Source organism: Eleginops maclovinus, chromosome 13, assembly GCF_036324505.1.
Source record: "Eleginops maclovinus isolate JMC-PN-2008 ecotype Puerto Natales chromosome 13, JC_Emac_rtc_rv5, whole genome shotgun sequence".
NCBI classification, from domain to species: domain Eukaryota; kingdom Metazoa; phylum Chordata; class Actinopteri; order Perciformes; family Eleginopidae; genus Eleginops; species Eleginops maclovinus.
Window position 1 is genome coordinate 14713155 of NC_086361.1, and position 19844 is coordinate 14732998.

At 39.6% G+C, this 19844-nt stretch overlaps 1 protein-coding gene across 1 annotated transcript in view; it reads left to right on the forward strand.

Moving 5' to 3' along the window:
- Positions 1-19844, forward strand: part of triqk (triple QxxK/R motif containing) — a 128447-nt gene that overhangs the window by 87804 nt on the left and 20799 nt on the right. The gene's annotated exons all lie outside the window — the stretch shown is intronic.

Below are 19844 nucleotides of genomic sequence, written 5' to 3' on the forward strand. Positions count from 1 at the left end.
CTGGAAGCGGTCCAACTGTGGACACAGTCCTACTGAACCGAGCTTGAAAGCACAAAGCAGACCGCCTTATCTCATACACTTGTGGTACGTTACCTACCAGGGAATGTAAATGTGATTAAAGACAACCGCCTATTCCTAATGCATTATCTATTATAAGGAATGCATTTAAAATAAGCCCACATTGCCTCCGTTTATGCAAAACTGTAAGCATGCAAACAACTGATTTCATAGAACAATGTTGTCGAATAAAAACACAAGGCGGAAGATTAACAGGGACAAAACAAAGGGAGCGTCAATAAAAAGCCGGCATATGTGTTCATCTGCAACCCCCTACATACACACACACACACACACACACACACACACACACACACACACACACACACACACACACACACACACACACACACACCCACACACACACACACCCTGATTAATTGTATTCTTCCTTCATTGTGAAGCAGCCTGCTGCTAATTAGCTTATGCATGGTTTTACTTATTGTATTTATTTTATTTCTTCATGGGCTGCACCAAAAGAAGGTATAATTTGGAATGAGAAAGGGGGCATGGTTTATACACACAAAGGGCTAGAAGTGCAGGGGCTGATTTCTGTTGCTACGAGGACTCTTTCTTTTTGCGCCAAATGTAAAACAAACAGCCACCCTCTGGTGTGTCGCTCTTGCTTGTTGGCATAAAGACAATACAGTTTATCTAATATGATTATGTTTACAGCTCTTCTCTAAATGTTTTCTTGATAATTTCAATAAGTTTTGTTTTAGGGTTCATCTCAATAGTAGTTTTAGAGGAAAAGACTCTTGGGAAGTGCATGAATTTAGAACAGCATCAGGAGCCGGAACAATTTCTTTGAAAATCGCTCCGGAAAAGTTGTCTCTCTCTAGCTAAAGTTGACAGTTTTGCAGAAAGACACAAAGACACTTTCAGGAGAGTGGGCATCCAGCTGAGTTTGGGTGAAAACACATTCCATATGTATTGAGTATTATAATGGTGAAAAAAACTCTAAGCTGCTCCCTTTCTAGCCAGATTGCCGACTTCAAGTACAAAATCCCAGTGAGGCTTTACTTTGCATATGCGTGCAATTCTTTGTCTACCATATGTGTCTACAATGTGCAAGCATGATTGAGCGTTGTATGCTTATAGATGTTTCTTGACGTCTCAATGTCCATACGTGTATCAGACGAGGGCATAGGATAGTCTCTGTGAAACATCTAATCAGGAGCCATTTTTCCAACCATGCTCACATCCTTCTGCAAGCAAGCAACAGATGGCCGGACTGAGTGCTGTGGCCGATATGGTCCAGCCCTGTTTGCTAGGAAGTAATTGTGTTCTAACCTGGAGAGAAACAGAATATTACAGCCATGCAGGCAAACAAATTATAGTCACCTCGTTGGACCACAGATGACTCTATTTGTCCCATGTCCAGATGGAGTTCGAAGAAAATAAATTGGCCGATGATGCTGCATGGAGTACACTTTGTGTGCGTGCTTCTGTCCGTTTGCTTGCCTGTCTCCTTGTCTGTCTACCTGTTTATCTTCTCAACAGCTGCCTGTCTGCTTCCTCATATATCACCCTGTCTGTTTTTATATTGTAGCAGATGTTTCAATGCTGCAAAAGGCAGCAGAGGAAAAAAACTGTTCAAGTGGATTAGCGCCTCCGTACATCCACCTTAGCATTGTGCCACAGATTGTCTTTTGATGCCAAGCACCGCCCTTGGGGACATGAAGGCTTACTAGAAATTGGTATGGTTTCAAGATAAGCATTCATTAGCATGAACATCAACAAAAGATCTGCCACGCTGATCTCTCAACAAATTAAGTCACTTTTTCCATTTCACGTCTGCCTGATTCTCAACACTCGCTGTTTATATAAAACATTCTTCAATGAAGTGTTCATTCACTGTCAATTCCTGCACCATGTGCCAACTGTGTGCATCAGAAAATCCCCTGCAATCTTTGTTTTGGCTAGTGTGAGGCGGCAAGTGATTACCCAGAGTGCTTTCGGAAGTTAATGTTCATGGTCTGCACAGCGGGATACTAGGAGTGATGATAGAGGAAGAGCCTCAGGGCGAGCGTCTCTTCGCTGCCATCTCACTTCCACTGTTTGTGACAACGCGTTTACCCCAACAGATGGCTCCAATGCTCACACACAGACACTGCGAGGCTATGAAGAACTGCGTGGGATGATATAACACAAAGATGTGCAGATTATCCAAAACCTACTAGTGTGAGTTAATGTCGAACTGATTCATTGTATCTCAACAGTCAGTAATGTGTAAAATAACTTGGTGAAAGCACGCTTACTTTTAATGAAAGCAAAATGAAAAAGAAAACACCATCTCTGGTTTATTATTTCACCGGTTTTTTCTTGTATAACTTTATTTTGTTCGCTTTTAAATCATGTGCTTAGTTGGTGTGTGTTGAGTGGGTGAATGACCCCAGTTGAGTGTGAGGTGAATGTCACAACCATTATAGTGCACAGGTAATGATGCGCTGTAGCTGGCATGGCTACGAGGCGATAACCTGGATGTCTACTTACCTGCCCACACACACACACATACACACACACACACACACCCACACACACACACCAAGAGTCCCTCGGGCTGCCTTTCACACTGACCTCCTTTCAGAGGGCGCAGTGGAGCGTGCTGGTGTGACTCTCGGGCTTTACTGATGGAGGAATCTGCTGCAGAGATAGAGAGGTGGTGGGTGGTGGTGTTGTTAGAGGTTGCACATGCATTCGCCCGATAGCAATAGTTCATTTTAGGAAAGACTTAATTATTTTAACTCTTTGATTCCAACTTGGTTGCTTTCTGGTTATTGGATATTTTATTATTTTAAAATACATAGATGTTTGCTCAATTACACAAAGCTAGAAAAAATGGCTTATTTTACTGTAATCATGAAATAGATTGTTCATAAGGTGGGCATAATGAACTCTACTTTTATAACAATGTTATAATTTCATGAGGAAAAAAAGTAAAATAACTTGTTATGTTGCGATAATACAATATGTTTTTCATGATCACAATGAAATCTTGTCTACTCCCATATGCTAAATAAATATTATATTCCTTTACTGTTTAGTTTCCTTCTCCGGATTTGCGGTATCTTTATAGATGAATCATTATTTAAAGACATAAAGATTTAAATTGAATAAAAAATGATTCATGTAGCATGTCCCTACGCAGGAATAATTAAATTCTTTATCAGTGCAAATGGTAAACATGCATTTCAATGAAAGGACATACTGTATATGTAACATGTCGAAGGCATGTATGTATAATTGCACAAAGCTTTCATGACTGAATTCGCAGAAAAATGTCCTTGACCACAGAATAACTCAGGAAAAAAAGTAATTCATCTTGGAAAGAAAGAATGAGAAAGGAGCATTGCGTACCACACAGAGAGTGGACATTCACCGATAAATGCTTTGAATTCAGCTGACTATAATTACTCTCCTGTGCCCTCTCGCTGTGCAGGCTATCACAGAAGGGTCAGAGGCAGCTGAACTTATTATACCTCCACCCTTTTGTTCTCCGAACCTTTTCAGATCATTATTGTTACTTTGTGTGGAGGAGCTGCTCACATCTCCATCTGCAGCGAAGTGTTACATTACATTAAATGTTATGTTGCACGCATGTGGTGACGCATAAATAACAAATATTTAATTAGCTGCAGCGGCTTGATGGACTGTTATGCATCGTCTTATTTTAACTGTGTTTTTACTAATGTGCAACTCGGATAGGAATTTATTTTCCAGCTTTGAATACATTATAAAGAGACATTCAAGATATATGAAGAACATGTATGATGTGCATTTCAGTTTGCAGCCAGCACTTAATTTTAAATGCAAGATGTTTTTCTACGCTGTGGTCAAATTCATGTTCTATTAGCCTCCTCATTCCTGCTTCTTGCATGACTAAATGAGCCTCTGTATTGGTTAACTGGGCTGAAAACATTCCCCATTAAGGTAAACTAAATTGTATGTTCTCCTATCTCCCACATGACTCTGCCCCTAACCAAATTAAGACACTCATTTGCATAAGCGAGATGGATGAGATAGGAGGAAAACACTTTTCTCTCCGGAAAATAAGTGCACTGTTAGACAAAGTGAGAATCTCAGATGTCGTAGCCTATTAGAATGGCCATGCTTCATAATTTTTTCTTACAGCGTATTGCTGTAGTAACCTTTAAGTGTGCAGAGCTTTTGATAAAAAGCTTTGACTGATAAAATGGCAGTCAGTGTGATTGTAAAATGCAAGTTAGGGGAGTGCATTTTGTTTTATAATGGATTGTTCATCCAGAGCAGTACGCAGCACTTTCCTTCACAAAATTACATTATCCATGTATTTGAATATTGTAGTAAAACATACGTATGAATAATGCATTTAACAAACTCTTAATTAAGATTCACAAACAGGCTTCCAATACGCCTACAGTATATGAACAATATACTGTATATTGTATGACAATATCCCCGTTCTTTTTATTTCCTCACTGAAACATAAAACACACTAAAAAGCATATTATACTTTGCATTAAAACCCTTACAGTCACCAGGAGACCCTTTTGCTTCTCCTCTGTCCTCAATAAACCCGCTCAGTGTAGGAGCAGCCAGACACACAGTCAGGTTTGTTTGTGTACTAAAAACAGCACCACAATTTACTGCAATCAGACACTGTGTATGGGCCGGGTACCTGGGGCGCTCTGTGTGTGCTCCTACCCTGCGGTGAAATTGCTGTCAACACTTTTCCCCTCCTTTCAGCGTTGGTCGGCTCTGGTAAGCAACCTTGCTCTGTCCACTATCTACCCCTCCCCCATCGAGAGGAACACCATGCTACATTCACATCTTCACATTTACAACCTTTGGCTCTCCATTGGAGAAAATGATTGTTTTCTTTGTGTTGTGCGTTTCTAGCTCTACCTCGCTTTCTTTCATTTCTGTGTTCTGCTGCACAAAACCAAGAGTGCAGATGCGAATTGGTTTTACAGCTAGCTAAAGTTTGCAGTCAAATGAGAAGGTATTGTCTTGAGAATATCAAATAAAAAATGTTTGCTGAATGAAAAGCTACTTTATTGGAGCTAACTGTAACCAACATTGATATAATAAACGAAAACAAATGTTGAAAGGTGTGTAGTATTTAAATCAAAGCAAGTCAAATCAGTGTTTTGCGTACAATAATATTATTCAGCATGTTGAATTCCTGCACTCTGCGAGACACAATTCATTTGCTGCTAACTTTGTCTCAACAACCTGTACAATCCCGCGGCTTGGACATGTCTGAGTGTAAGAGTGACTCATTGACTCAGACCATTAGCGAGATAATGTAGACAGTTGCCAAGGAGCGAGAGAGATAGATAAGAGATAGAATAAGAGAGAGAGATCCCCACTTTGCATAACCCCCCCGGGAGAGTGTAGAATTGGTGCCATGAATAATGCATTATTGCTTAATTTATGGTCGAACTTTAAATAGCGCTGAAACGCCGAGACGCCACTGTATGGAAATTCATCTTGTTACATTATTTGCTAAGCATGTATGCTTTGAAACCCTCGATCTAAGAGAGAGTTATTAAACAATATCCTGACAAAGATTAACAGAATAATTATATATCTTGTATGTGCTTTGTTTTGACAACTCATAATTCAGATATGTATGTTTTGTTGTACTTGTGAATATCATTTTGTTCCCATACACCATTTCCTGTTCACTTATGTGGAAAAATGCACTAATGACCTGAATAGTTAAATACTATAACATCCAAGATAGCCTGCAGAAGAGTTCCTATGCGGTATGCCAATCTACCTTTAGGCCTTTAAAAGGTTGTGCAGGCAACACAACAAAAACCCCCATAAGGCTGGCAGTAAACAGACAACCGACTTTTGAATCCAGGTCATAAATCATAATAAATGACAGATAATAACAAATGACAGTGATGATGTCTGCATAACATGACACACTACTATGCAGATAGTGTCAGCACATTAGCATTAAGAGTTTTAAAGTATTGTAAAATCAACCCTAAGCCAATTTCCTGCTAATTCAAGTTTATGATTCACACCCCCATCCTCAAACTAAGTGTTTTTATTTTAATTTTAATGTGGTAACCTTTAGAACTGGAGGCTGTGGAGCATGCAGAAACTAAAATGTGAAATGTAGTGCGTAAAGAACAGCAACAGGGAGCTGATTGCAGCGTGTGCAGCCTACCTTCACCCATCCTCTGCTCCTCTCCTTCATGGTAATGAGGCGATGAATGGCAGCATGTCTACAGGCAAGGGAAGCAGACGCGCCATGCAGCTGTGGACTCCTACGCATAGACGAGACACACACACACGTTCCTTCCCATGCCTCAGGCTCCCACCTGAGGGCCTGGTACTTAAATGGCAGAGGGGTGGAGGTGGTTAGGATGGATTGGTAGAGACTCCGATATCCTACGGTGGTGGCAGGAAGGAAGGGGAAGGAGGAGGCGGTGTGACCAGGGCGAGGAAGATAATGTGTTGTTGTCTTGCGTTCTTTTCTCTATCTTTTGAGTAATAAAACAATGCATATTGAATATTCCGCCTGCAGTGTCTGCATGATTATTCTTAATGTATGTGCATGTTTGGGTAAAGGAGCATTAGGAAGGTATATCCAGCCGACCAAACCAGCATTCTGTTCCTTAATAAGGCGCTGCAGTCTTATTAACCTCACTCTTGGTCCAATTAAAATGACGGATGCTGTCGGAACTTCAGTTAAATTGGGAGAGAAATTCAGAAGATCCTAACTGCGTGGAGGAAGGTTACAATCCTTTTAGTTGCTGTCATTTGCCATCACATCAGGCTTTCCCTAAAACACATTTTAATTGTTTGCCTAATGCTTCTTGTTTAAACTTTACAAGAGAATTGCTTTGTGCATGGTACTACTACTATGAATTTCTCCATCATGCTTGTTAAACGTTGAATAGAGAACATGGAGAAACCTTATGCTCTAGCTGCTCTGAAGGAATCCTATTACTGTCCTTTTGTATTTGATTCAAGATTCAAAGGTTTATTGTCATAATATACACAACTATGGTGTGATTATGATTGCAGGTTCCTCAACAGTGCAATTTAAAAGACATTAAAACAAATCGTAAAAACAACAAGAAAAATAGTGCAAGCTCTGGTGTTAAATAGTGCTTATTGCCTGAGGAATTAAACTGTCCAACTGTCCCTGAGTCTGGTGGTTTTAGACCTGATGCTGCGGTACCGCCTGCCAGACGGCAGCAGACAGAACAGTTTGTTGCTGGGATGATGGGGTTCTTTTACAATCCTGTGGGCTTTCTTCCTGAGCCGCTGGGTGTAGAGGTCCTCGATGGATGGCAGCTCCGTCCTGGCGATGCTCTGTGCAGCTTTAACCAGCCTCTGTAGAGCCTTGCGGTTGAGGGCGGTGCAGCTGCCGTATACCAGGTATGTTGCGTGGTCAGGTTGTGTGGTCAGGTGGCAATAAAGGAATCTGTGGAAAGCCAGACAATTGCTATAAGGCCTCATCCTGCTGAAAAAACAATGATAAAAGGTGTTGGAAAAGTACATTTGAATATAGCCATGATAAAACAAAAAGTGCAGTTCACATTGTATTCAAATATAGCAAAGCATGAATCCACAAGGGCTTTGCAAATTGATATGTTAACTTCTTTCTGATTCCACACTTAGAAACTTTTAGAAATGTGCAGTGTATCACATTGGTTTGGTTTAGAATGGATAGCGTGTTGTATCTTTCAAAATGTGTTTCTCCCAGAAGAGAACATCTCTCTCCACAATCTCACCACAGTTGATAGCTCTGCTCCCCGAACACTGTACAGAGATCAAAAGTGTATCAATCAGCATGCTGGCCTTGTCTCCTTCTCTTGCTCCTGCAGTGAGAGTTTGTCTGAGAGGTTAGACTTGTCTTGCCCTCTCTAATCCTCAGAAGAGGATTCTGTTTTGTTTTTTTGCAGGCTGGATCCATAGAGCAGTATCAGATTGTATGCAAGTCAACAATTACAGTACAAGCTTTTTCGTGATGGAAGGAAAAAGCTAAACAAATTGGCACTGCAAACTAGACAGCAGACAAGCAACATGACACTGAAAAACACATGTACTCATACCTGTTTAATATGAACCACGAAGGTGTATTCCTCAATATATACATTACTTTTTGTGTGCTAGGTATCGACATAAAAGGTAGGGAGAAGACAAACACTGGAAAATCGCTACAGCCAGGAATGATAAGATGACAGGCAAATCAAAGGAGCAGATTGAAACATTACCAGTTCAACAATGAATACATCGTGACAAACCTGTCCATCAGAATGAATGCGCTCTTTAAGGTAAATATTGCATCACAAAATTCACCCCCCGATATATCAAAGAGCTCAGGAGTCATCAAATTTAATACACAGCTCTTTTTTCTGCTCCTCAGTCTTCCGGTGAGGCATTAAAAACACATAATTTGGTCTTTGAGGCGAAACCTGTGATCTCAAAGAAATATTTATTCTCTCATGCTGTGAAGCAGTTCATCTGAAATGCTTTAGAAAATTGCTCCTATTCCCCCTGATGTCTAAGATTGTATACAGCTTTTCCGCCTTTGAAATTGGATCCCCTGCAGGCTTTTTGGCCACTCCTAAATCCCTTAGTTACTTTCATTGTTTGTGTTGGCGTTAATATTTCATAAGGATGTTTCAATATTTATTCCTCTTTTTTTTTCTCCACGTAGATAACCGTCTCGCTAACTCCCTTGTATCATACATTTTAATGTACTGAGTGATCACGTCCCGCAAGCGGTGTGCGTGAGTTTCTCTACCCCTCCCTCTGTAGTACAAGCAACTTCATTAATAAAACATCATGGGTGCCTGTGCCAAGAATCACTCGCTTTCAATAAATATGGTGTACAATAGGCTAGCTTTCAAGCGTGTATCCATTAAAATTAAAATTACACATCTTCTGGTGTCGTGATCAAACCATCAAAGCCATACTGAACGTTTTCTGTTATTAAAAAGAATGGTAGGTTTATTGGTTTTGATTATATTTTTTGACTGTGAAAAAATGAATGAAATGATGTGAATCAGTGTTTGGAGTTTTTTAGCTATATAACATTGTAAACATGAACAAAACATGTGACATTTTTGTGTTTTTTAAAGTGTGTTTTGTCATTCAGAAAAAACATTACTTTAAAATATAATAGAAATGTATTGCCAAATGAATCTTATCCAAATTAAAACAGTTATAAAAGCTGTCAATATGTATTGGAAATAATTCACAATTCTGGTCCCCCTGAACTTTTCGGGTCTGCACCTTTAATACTCTAAACAAAAGATACAGTATCAGGTTATTGGCAGCAGTGACCTGAGGCTGAGGCAGTCAGCTTGGGGCACAGCCAGGGGTATTATACATACTTATTAGCACGTTTCACATGCTTGACTTATCTGACTCTCTTCTCCATCATCCTCTTCTCTCTTGGTCTACCTGTTTTTGGATCCAACTTTCACAGGAATTACTTGTGGTTATTGTTTTCTGTAAAACACACCTTGCTGCTGGTAAAAATCCACTTTTCCCTGTTGTTAAAACACAACACACTTCTACATCTTTAATATTTAACTTCCTCTGTTCATACATGTCTTGTTGTTGCTGAATTTTTTATGCATTCTCAAAAGCCCAGCAGTGTCTAACAAAGTTTAAATACAAAGCAGAAACCAAATGATAATAACCAAATGCGTTTAAAGCCAGAAAAGGGAAGATGCACCTTCAATGAAAGGTTTCAAAGAAGTGGTCACCAATGTACATCGACACAAGGCTAAAGTGAATCGTGTGAGCTTGAACAATGGAATTTAGACAGATTTTAAATTAGCTCTTATTAATAAGTAAGTAGAAATACCTGCCCTTTCTAAATCAGTGGTTGTCAACTTCACATAAGAACCCCTTTGATCACTACGCTTATTAACCTTTTTTTAAAATCCTGATCATACTGACAGGCATATTGTTAAGAATTAATCATTTTTAATGCCTAAGCACTAATCATGCAGGAAACTTTTGACATAAATGGTTACTGGAGAACTGAAAGGGAGGCTGATTGTAAATTATCTGCGGCTCCTATGGCTTGAATCAAAAAGGGCTCAATCATCGTGTCTAATTTTGAGTCAAGCACTCGCTCCTGCTTCTCAGGCCATTAGTCCGAGAAGTCCAGCCTGCACCGATCGGTGAAAACTTTGCAAAACTAGAGTGTGAAAATTCAAGGTGATCAGGAGTTAGCTTCAGCAAGTGTAGACGATCTCAGGGAAGGAAAAACCGCACGGGCAGGAGGCAGCAGAGTAACAGTCCAAATAATCAGCTGGCAAGGGATTATATCAGCCTACTATTCTTCTCAGATAAGTGAGTTTTGTATTTTCAAATGTATAATTTCCCCATTTTATTTGACTGGTATTTACAATGAAAAAAAACCATCTATCTATTCTTAAAACTCATGGCACACACGTGTTAAATAAAGCAACACAACCAGCAGACAGTAGGGAGCTGCCTGTTTGAGTCATAAAAACTGTTGTGTGATGAATGTTGGATAAAATGAACTTCCAAAAATCACAAACAAAAGTTTTATCCCATATATGTGAACATTTTTTTTGGGGGGGGTGATATTTCAGATAAAGCGGTCTGCTATTTTGTATAATACAAGAAACATTATTAAAAAATAGTCACCAATATTTGACTCTGTGTGAGTCTTTAAGTAACCAAAGTTCAACCAAACCCAACTGAGACCCAGTGGAAAAAAAGGACATTAATATTTCAATTTTTCTCTTATTAATTTAATCACATTTCATATGCTGATTTGAATTGGCCACGCTCCTCCACTCAGAGTTGACTCTAATCCCAATCTAATTACTAATTATACGGTTGGAGGTTGATTGGACCAATCCTCCCAGCCAAGGCCAATTTGACTCCCTCTGATGTCGAGCACCTTTCATGTGCGATGTCTCCCATGTTTTGAGGATACTGTGTGTGTGTGTGTGTGTGTGTGTGTGTGTGTGTGTGTGTGTGTGTGTGTGTGTGTGTGTGTGTGTGTGTGTGTGTGTGTGTGTGTGTGTGTGTGTGTGTGTGTGTGTGTGTGTGTGTGTGTGTGTGTGTGTGTGCGCCGCATGTCTGTGTTTTAATCAAATCATTATTCAGCACCCTCAGTTAACAACAAATGAAAATGTTTCCCACTGCTTCTAGCTGACTAAATAAATGAAACAACAAACTGAAGGATCTGACACTGGAAGTGATCTGAACATAAATACGTTTTGGTTTAATAAATACCCAGATATTTTAAGAAATGTGAAAAAACTAAAAAAAATGTTGAAAAAATTACAGAAATCCCATTCATCTTCTAATCCTAAACACCTCTAATAATTAAAATAAGCAGTTTATAAATTAGTATAGTTTATCCTCTTTCTCAGAAAGCTCATTATGTGATGGGTGAGGCTTTGAATGAGTGGCTTGAGCTGTATGCAGTTATAAAGGCAGCACCCCCCTTAGCGCAAGAAAAAATGGAAACTATTAATGTTGCAATCTCTGGAAAAATATTTGGATCTTCTGTCTTTCATTTTTACCACTGGCTTCTTAAGTCCCTAGCCCTCTGTCTATTCTCCCATTTCACAACCCTTTTGACAATGGATACCAAAGATAAAGAGAACACATTCCAGAAGTTTCAAGAAGACTTTTCCAGCTTTGTGTGCAGAGCAAAATAATGCAGTCACTGCTGCACCAGGCGTCTACACGGTGCCATAAGCCCTTATAAAGGTTTTATATCATTGCTTGAGTATATAGGACTCTTTTTGTGTGTGTGGCTTAAACTCCTCATAGCTGATGGCAGTGTAGGCAGCGTGTGTGTATTTGGAAATGTCATCTCAATTAGATGTTGAGCCCCGAGTCGTGAGAGCTCTGACAGGGCAGTAATGAATGGCATCACGCCGGGACTAAAATACACCCAGCAAACTGCGAGGGATGACCAGAATATTCTATTTCCTCTTAACAATATCGCACAGAGACAGAATGATAACTACGTGGGCGTTTCTCACTGTGAGAAAGAAAGCAGTGCAGCTGTTGTTGCCATAAAATGTACATTACATCTCCATCTTAGCTGTTTTGTTTTCAGGTGCAGGGACTCGCTCCAACATTGCCTCCATTTGACCAATTTCCAACTTTGCTATAGCTACCTACCAACCTTTTGTCATTGTCTGTGGCCCCACGGGCAACATTTACCTCATGGTTTTAGTGAGCTATAATATCAGCCATCAGACAAAGACTTCAAATTATCCTCATTCCCTCACGATGATGGTATAGATTCAAGGCGGCTGTAATGGAGGGCTTTGCATCGAGACAATTAGGATCTTGTATAATTAAACCGTCACAGTCATTACATGGGCCACATCTGAAGACAGAATGCGGACATTAGGCAAGTCACATTAAAATGTAATTGACTGGTAAATAAAGTAAACAAATAAATTATCTCCACAGCTGTGCAGCTCCAGTCAAATAATAGGCGAAAAAAGACTGTTGCCATGGCCTTGGTAGCAGATGCATTAGTATTCGATTTTGAGGTTTGTTGTGGATTCAGAAGTAGTGCCGGTTCTAGACTATTTTTACTGGGGGGGGCACATTTAATGCAGGAAGGAGATAGAACCTTTTTAGTTTAGTGTAAAGTAAAAAGAAAACATAACATACCATTATTGGTGTTTGATTTACAGAGTTTGTGTCAATGCCGTTGCTACAATTTAGCCCAACATACAGAACATTAAAAGACGTTTGGGGTAATAAATACATTCTATATGCAGCCAAACTTTGTTTAAATTTTTCTTGGGGTTTGTTTTAGTCACAACATTTTTTTTCAGTAACTTACTTATCACATTTAATTACTGGAAAAAAAGTCCCTGTTAACTTTGGCCGAGGTTACAGCAAAGTAATGAAGTATTTTACCTGAAAGTGTATCATCATATATTTATTCTTTTGGAGGGGTCGAAACTCCCTGGCCCCTGTTGGCCCCGCCTAGAAACCGCCCATGTTAAGAAGTCAACCTACTTGTGGTAGGAGTGTTTTCTTGTTAACACACCAATAACTGCTTCCTCTTCTGACTATGTTTCCCATGTAGAGTAAATGTAACCATTAGTTAACTAATATAACCGTCTTGTGCCTGAACTTCTCTGAACTTAATTTCTCGCAGCAGTATCTCGCGGTGATGTCAGTGTGTGAAGCACAGAGGAAACTGTCACTAGTGACTTTTGACAGCCTGCGTGATAGCGGTTTCCAGCAGAGTCATGGTCTTGTTAATGACTGCACCGCACAATGGGTCTAATTTAAATGCACAAATCAACCCTTATCTAAATATCAACCCTGATTATTAAGTAGCTCAATATCAGTCGCACTGATTAAAGACATTTTATTATTAATTATTCCAATAATCTTGGCTCAGGGAGACACCAGTTTGCAAATATCTGGTTTTAAGAGCATCACATTATTGCATGGAATTTAATTAAAGTTTGCTTAATTACAATTTGGGAGTAGAACTAAAAAAGGAATTCCACCTCGGGCAAAACTCATCAAAAGAAAGGACTGTTTGAGTTTTGTGAGCAAGTATATTTAATGTCTCTCTGTTGTTCGTTTAAGGTTGAATGGATGTCACTTTTTTTAAAATTATGAGATTAAGATTTTAAATCACGAATCATGCACCTTGTAAATATACTGAATGAGTGACAGAGTGAAATATGGATACTTAGAATACTTGTTTAAACTCAAATTGGCCTTCTGGACACTTATTTAACTAATTACTTATATTAAACACATTTTTCACCAAAACACCTGGAAAAGGAGCTAAAGTCACTTCTATTGTGACCTACGAGTAATGCGGATCTCACCAAAATTCCTAAATAAGTTCCATTATGCAGATTTTTTTAAGTAAACAGGTCTATGAAAACCACAGACTTGTGATTTTATTATATGTTTACTCTGAGAAATTACTTATTCACTCATTCGCCATTAGATAACCCAGGTTTTTGCAGCTGATGAAAACAGTATTGCTATCTTTGTTATCCATTCCCTTCTGTGGTTGTTCGTTGCTCCTTCATATTGTGGTGGCTCCAGCAAAACTGATATGACATCTTCAAATTACATGGCGATCACACTGTTCAGATTTCAATTCCACTCCTTTGGGAAATATTGTTTCAAGCCATTACTCTTCATCTGGCGGACGTCGTACCCACTCTCAGCAGCTATTGTCCTCCATGGCCCGTGTCTTTAGCCGTGCCCCTGAGACAGTGATGGCATACTTGATGTACCAGCCGCTGATGTCCTGTCATGTATCCTCTAAGGACCACAGTGCAATGATCAAAATCCTTAAATGGTGCTTGCATAGAAATTTCATCATTATTGTGGGAGTTAAATGCATCAAAAACCATTCACTTGATGAGATGTTCATACGCTGAAATGGTGCAGCGTACAGAGTTCTTATTAAAAGGCAGAGTCTCATGAATCACTAGGATACTGTGATCTTCCCTACTGTCTGTGTTGAATATGCTCAGTTGCAGCGCGACTGGCACAGCACCAATGATCCATGCACGTTCCCCATTCATCTTCGCTGCTCGCTCTGTGTACGGAACGCCACAAATTACAGCCCTGGTGGCTTCATGCTGCTCTAATCCTTAGCAAAACCGTAAGGGGTTATACGGGGAACCCTGCCAGTTACCTTGGGGGGCGAATGATCTCCCCGATCTACCCCTACTAACCCCAGTGGTTGTCTTGCAACGGGAAAAAGCTCTGTCTTTGCTTATTATTACTTGCACCTCCCACCAGTAGCACTGAAGATGAATCATACCTGTCAATCTGTATCCCTGGTGCAGGGAGGCCACGTTTGTTTATATTGATCGGCAGCATATGTGGCACAGCTGTTGCCGGAGGAGGCTGGTGCTGGCAGAGGTTTGTTCATGCTTTCCCTTGGCAACAGTACAGTTGGCAGGCAAGACAGCAAGCACTACACACTCGACTAATCAATACAAACAATGAAGCAGCAAATCAAGAATAATGTCAGAGCAGACAGAAATGGGGAGTAAAGCTTCTGATTATTTGCGTCTCAGAAATTACCTTGTTTTGGGATCTAGTAAAATGTGCTTTTATAATCAACTCTTTTTTATCTGTTTGTATTTAAAGGAGTAAAAACAATGCATGCATTGTAAAATATTGTCAGATGTATTTCCAGGCTGTAGAGTGTTAGACCATCTGATTCCTTGTTTGTCATCTTAAAACCCCATACTTGTTTATAATGTATATTTTGGTAAATTCACTTGCATTAACTTAATATTGTAATAGTTACTGTAGGGCCACATTTAGACTACTTTAGGGTGAAGAAAGACATTCAGCTTGATTATCAAATATAGAGACAAATTGGAGACTAAATAATGTTACGTGAACAAATTTGAGCTTGAAATCAGTGGTGCGCAAACGTCCTTGGTATTAGTTGTGCAAGGGTTCAAAAACCATAGAATTCCGGCATCTACTAAATGTGTGAAATTGTAAGTGCAAGAGTAGGAAGTGGGGCAAATTACTCAAGGTGCAGCATCTGGCAATGATTAGTGGCCATTAATTGGTGTTAACTGGTGCTACTAGTGTTTACAGAGTTGAAGGATAATTAGCTGGGGGTCAACTCAGGGCTGAAATTAACATGTCAAAACTCTGCAGCTGTCTCAAGACTACCAGGCGTGGTGGTGGTGGGGTGTACCAAATTTTGTTGGCAGGGTAGCGTAGGATTATGTGGATGGTTGTGTGTGTGTGTCATGTGGATTATTATGGGTATTTTGCAGAGTGAGTCAGTGAGTGTGTTTGAGATAAATAAAGAAAGAATGAGTGCTCATGAGTCTGTCCTGGTGTGGATCACCGCATGAGTCAAAGTGACAAAAATTAAGCACCTCAAGAACAGCTCTCAGCAGGGCCGAGATTTAACTTGCCAGAGTAAACAGTGAAAAGAAATACTCTAGGCAAGTCAGCCGGTCTGCAGTGTGTCCATGGGGGGACCTATAGCAGAGATCCAGCTGCAGCACCTGCATACACACTAAAACTCAGTATGGACAGCCACCACACAGCTGGGGACATACACAAACACTGAGTTCGGGGGAATGAAGTAGACACTGCTCTCCGCAAGGACTTCCATTTTTATCTAAGAGGGATTGCAGTCATTCAACTAACAGTGGATGAGGGAGAATAGCAAGGCCGCATATCATCTGTAACAGGAGTGCTAGCCACCATACTATAGAAGATAATTGGGATTCATTTACATTTATAGCTGAATGTTATATACTAAGCTGTACGTCATCTCTGGCAATACAACATTTTTTTCACTTCTTTCACCATCTAATTATATCTCAATTCTGGCAAATGTCAAGTTCAGAAATGACAATTAACTTAGCCCTGTTACCCTATGCTTAAATTGCCATGCCTATCAAGCTTCCTGCTCTTACTCTACATAAGCAGTTAACAAGAAAAAGAGAGGTGTATTTACCACAAAAAAAATTACACAAGTTCTTTTTGTAAGTAACTAGACAAAAGTGTTCATTTCATATCTAACCCCAGACCATCGATTCAGCTAAGCTAGCTAACTAATTGAGCTAATGTTTGCACCATGAGTTGGTTGAGAATGCTGACATCGGCCAATTTGTTAATACTTCATACGGACTCATTTTAATATCAGAGCCCTGTCAAAGGGACGCAGCCTTTATTTTCACTCAATGGGTGTGTGTAAGGATTGTACTAAAAGACTATGCTAGAGCTGCATGCTAACAGAAATGTACACATATTTTCCCCTCAAACTATTTTAAAGACAAGTCTGCGATATAACTATTCATTTTTGTAGGTTACTTTTGTGTTTGAATCCAAACTTTGTTCCCTACCTATCTTCTTAAGTGTTGCCAAGTGCTGCAGATCACAAAGACACGTCTGCTCCAATAGTCCTGACACATCCAAACCCTCCCCACACACTGGAGAACTCCCAGCCAACAGGATAATGACTGAAGTGAAACAGGACTAAATCCATTGTACGATAACTTATCTCTCTACGTCAGTTTTTTTTCTCATATGAGGTCTTGCGTCTCATAAACCCCAAATTCATTTTACTCTGTATCTGTGCTGATATAGTTTCTCTGTCAATGAGAGTGAACTCTGCGGCTGGGAGATAGAGAGGGGGAGCGACGCATGCCGCAGACTGCAGGCATAGCGGGAAAACCAAGATAAGAATATTAAACAGGAGAAAGAATTGTGTCTTCTCCTCTAAACCAATAATATAACTGTGGTTGGAAATGAAAAGGGAACACTCAACTTCAGCCTCCAATAATTCATACGACACATATTTGAGAGAACGTGTTACAGTGTGTTTTTGTGTGTGATAGTGTCTTATTGTAGAAAAACGTATTGTTAAAAAATGTTTTCGTGCAATGCTATTTCAGTACAACTATAGGACTGCTAGAATTTGTATTGCATCAAAGTTAAGGATTCATGTCAGTCTTAAGGCTATAATTATGTAATCATGATATTGGGCAGATAAACGAGACTCCAAGCGTTGGAGGCTCATGAAAAATTGCTAATATGGGAAATTCAGTCAAACTTGTGGTCCTAGAGCTCACTGTATGTCTACCATTTGCTGTTCTAAAGCTTTGGCATCCAATTATGTCTGCATTAAAATGTTCTTACTGTAAGTCATTTATGACTAAATTCTCACTATATGACAGCTGCTACAAATCATTTCTGTAAACAAATCCATCTGAATATGGCATTAATATGAATTGTTGCAAAAATACACCGGCTGCATTTTCAAAATGTGAGAGCAGGGCAGACGGATGACATGAGTTGTTGAAGTGTCTCCACATGCAGATTTTTCCCCAATTTACATTGGAAACTTTATGCCTCAGAATTAATACTGTACAGTCATTGTGTGTACAACTGCACAAAGATTGTGACCAAAATATTGCTAGATCTATCTCACACTGTATGACATACATTTAATCTGAAAGATATCTATTAGTTTACAGTTTTCTTGCCTCAAATGTACACCTGATCAGTGATTAAGTGCGGCCTGCAGGGATCTGCCATGCTCAGCGAACTGGGGGCCATTTGATTCTGATCCAAAGTGCAGTTGCGGATAATTGAACTCTTAGCATAGAATTGCAGACAAAGTACCTTCAACCAAACAGTACAGAGTTCTTTAACCCCCATAACACCTTGTTACAAAGGATTTCCTCCGGGGCTGAAGAACAATTTATTGTTTGCAGTGAGGCACTTCAACTCAGGCTGGTATGTTTTTTGGAATTAAGCCCCTTTTAAAATAATCCACATCTTAAACAGGTGGATTAAGGTAGGTATTCATGTGAATACACTGTGTGGACTGTTGATCACTTCTGTTCTTTGAACATTTCAAGTAAGACATGAAAATGTAGAAAGAAAATCTTGCTGTTTACAACTGACGCACAGTCAGAAAATTAATCAGTCCCCCTGATGATGACTGCAAATTGCCCAAGACTATGTTGACACGTCTTCATTGCTGCATATAGGAGGAGGCGACGGCTGCAGAGCTGCCATTTAGCCTGCCAATGGCCCCAGGGGATTCTTCTTCTCTAGCATTCTTTTTAATGTCTGGCAATTAAAGGCTGTCTAACTGTCTGAGGGAAGGAGTGATGGAGAGAGAGAGAGAGAGAAAGAGAGAGAGAGAAAGAGAGAGAGAGGAAAAGAGGGAGTGTTTCTGAGTGTAAAAGAGTGATGTTCAAAGATAGCGATGGGGGGAGAAACAGAAAAGATGTGCTAGACACACATTAAGATGGGCAGACACACACCCAAATAGATATCAAAAACTAGATGATAATGTTAGGAAAACTGCCAAGGCTTAACTCTATGTATTGCTGTCTCTGTGGTGTGGTCACTTAAAACAGAAGCTATTAGTATGGCTAAAGTTCTATTTAATGTATAAGGGCGTACTCAATCACTGGTGAAATTTTTCACTTCACGCTAACAGGCCCTGAGGGATGTGTTATCTATACATTACAGTGATGTGCATAGCCCATGCACTAAAACTGTTCAACAGTTAAATCCATCCTGCCTAGTTTTCATTTACACCAGCAGTCAATGCTAATGCTTTTCATATTTATCAATGTGACAGGCACAGCACGTTGGTTTGTTTCACTCAATGGGAGAAATTAATCACACACATTTAGTATAACAAGAGAACATTAAGAGCTCTGCATTAACTACACTCGTGCTGGTATTGCGATATTAAGATAACAATTTCAGAGTTCTTATTGAGGCTATTTGTTAACATTTCTGACTTAACTGTCATGGCAGCCTTTGGACTTACAAAACCTTTGGTCCTATGTTAAATGTATATGGGTTAGAAAATGCTCAAGTACATGCCTTTTGTGAACTTCTGTGTAATTTTAGTGACACGCTCCAATGAGTGAAAGCGTTTCATTTGAATATGCAGCAGAATTTCTTGTTTCCTGAGCCATAATTCTATGGATAAATACATAACCATTGAGAAATGTCACATGTGTCCATCCATCAACGAGCTGTGTAAAGTGCTCTTTATCAATGGCATCTTAATATAAAGTAAAGCATTATGCAGGCACATTATAGGCAGATTACATCTATTAGTTACTGCTGTGCTGATTGCAAAAGGCATGCCCATGGGAGAGAAGAAAATCATTTTAAATTTCAATAAGTTACATGCGGTGGCAAGTCGACACATAATCTGCACAATGCCCTAGGCAGCAATGAGGCTGAATGCAATTATGGGGAAAATAAAATTCTACACAGTAAACAAAGAAAACATGTAA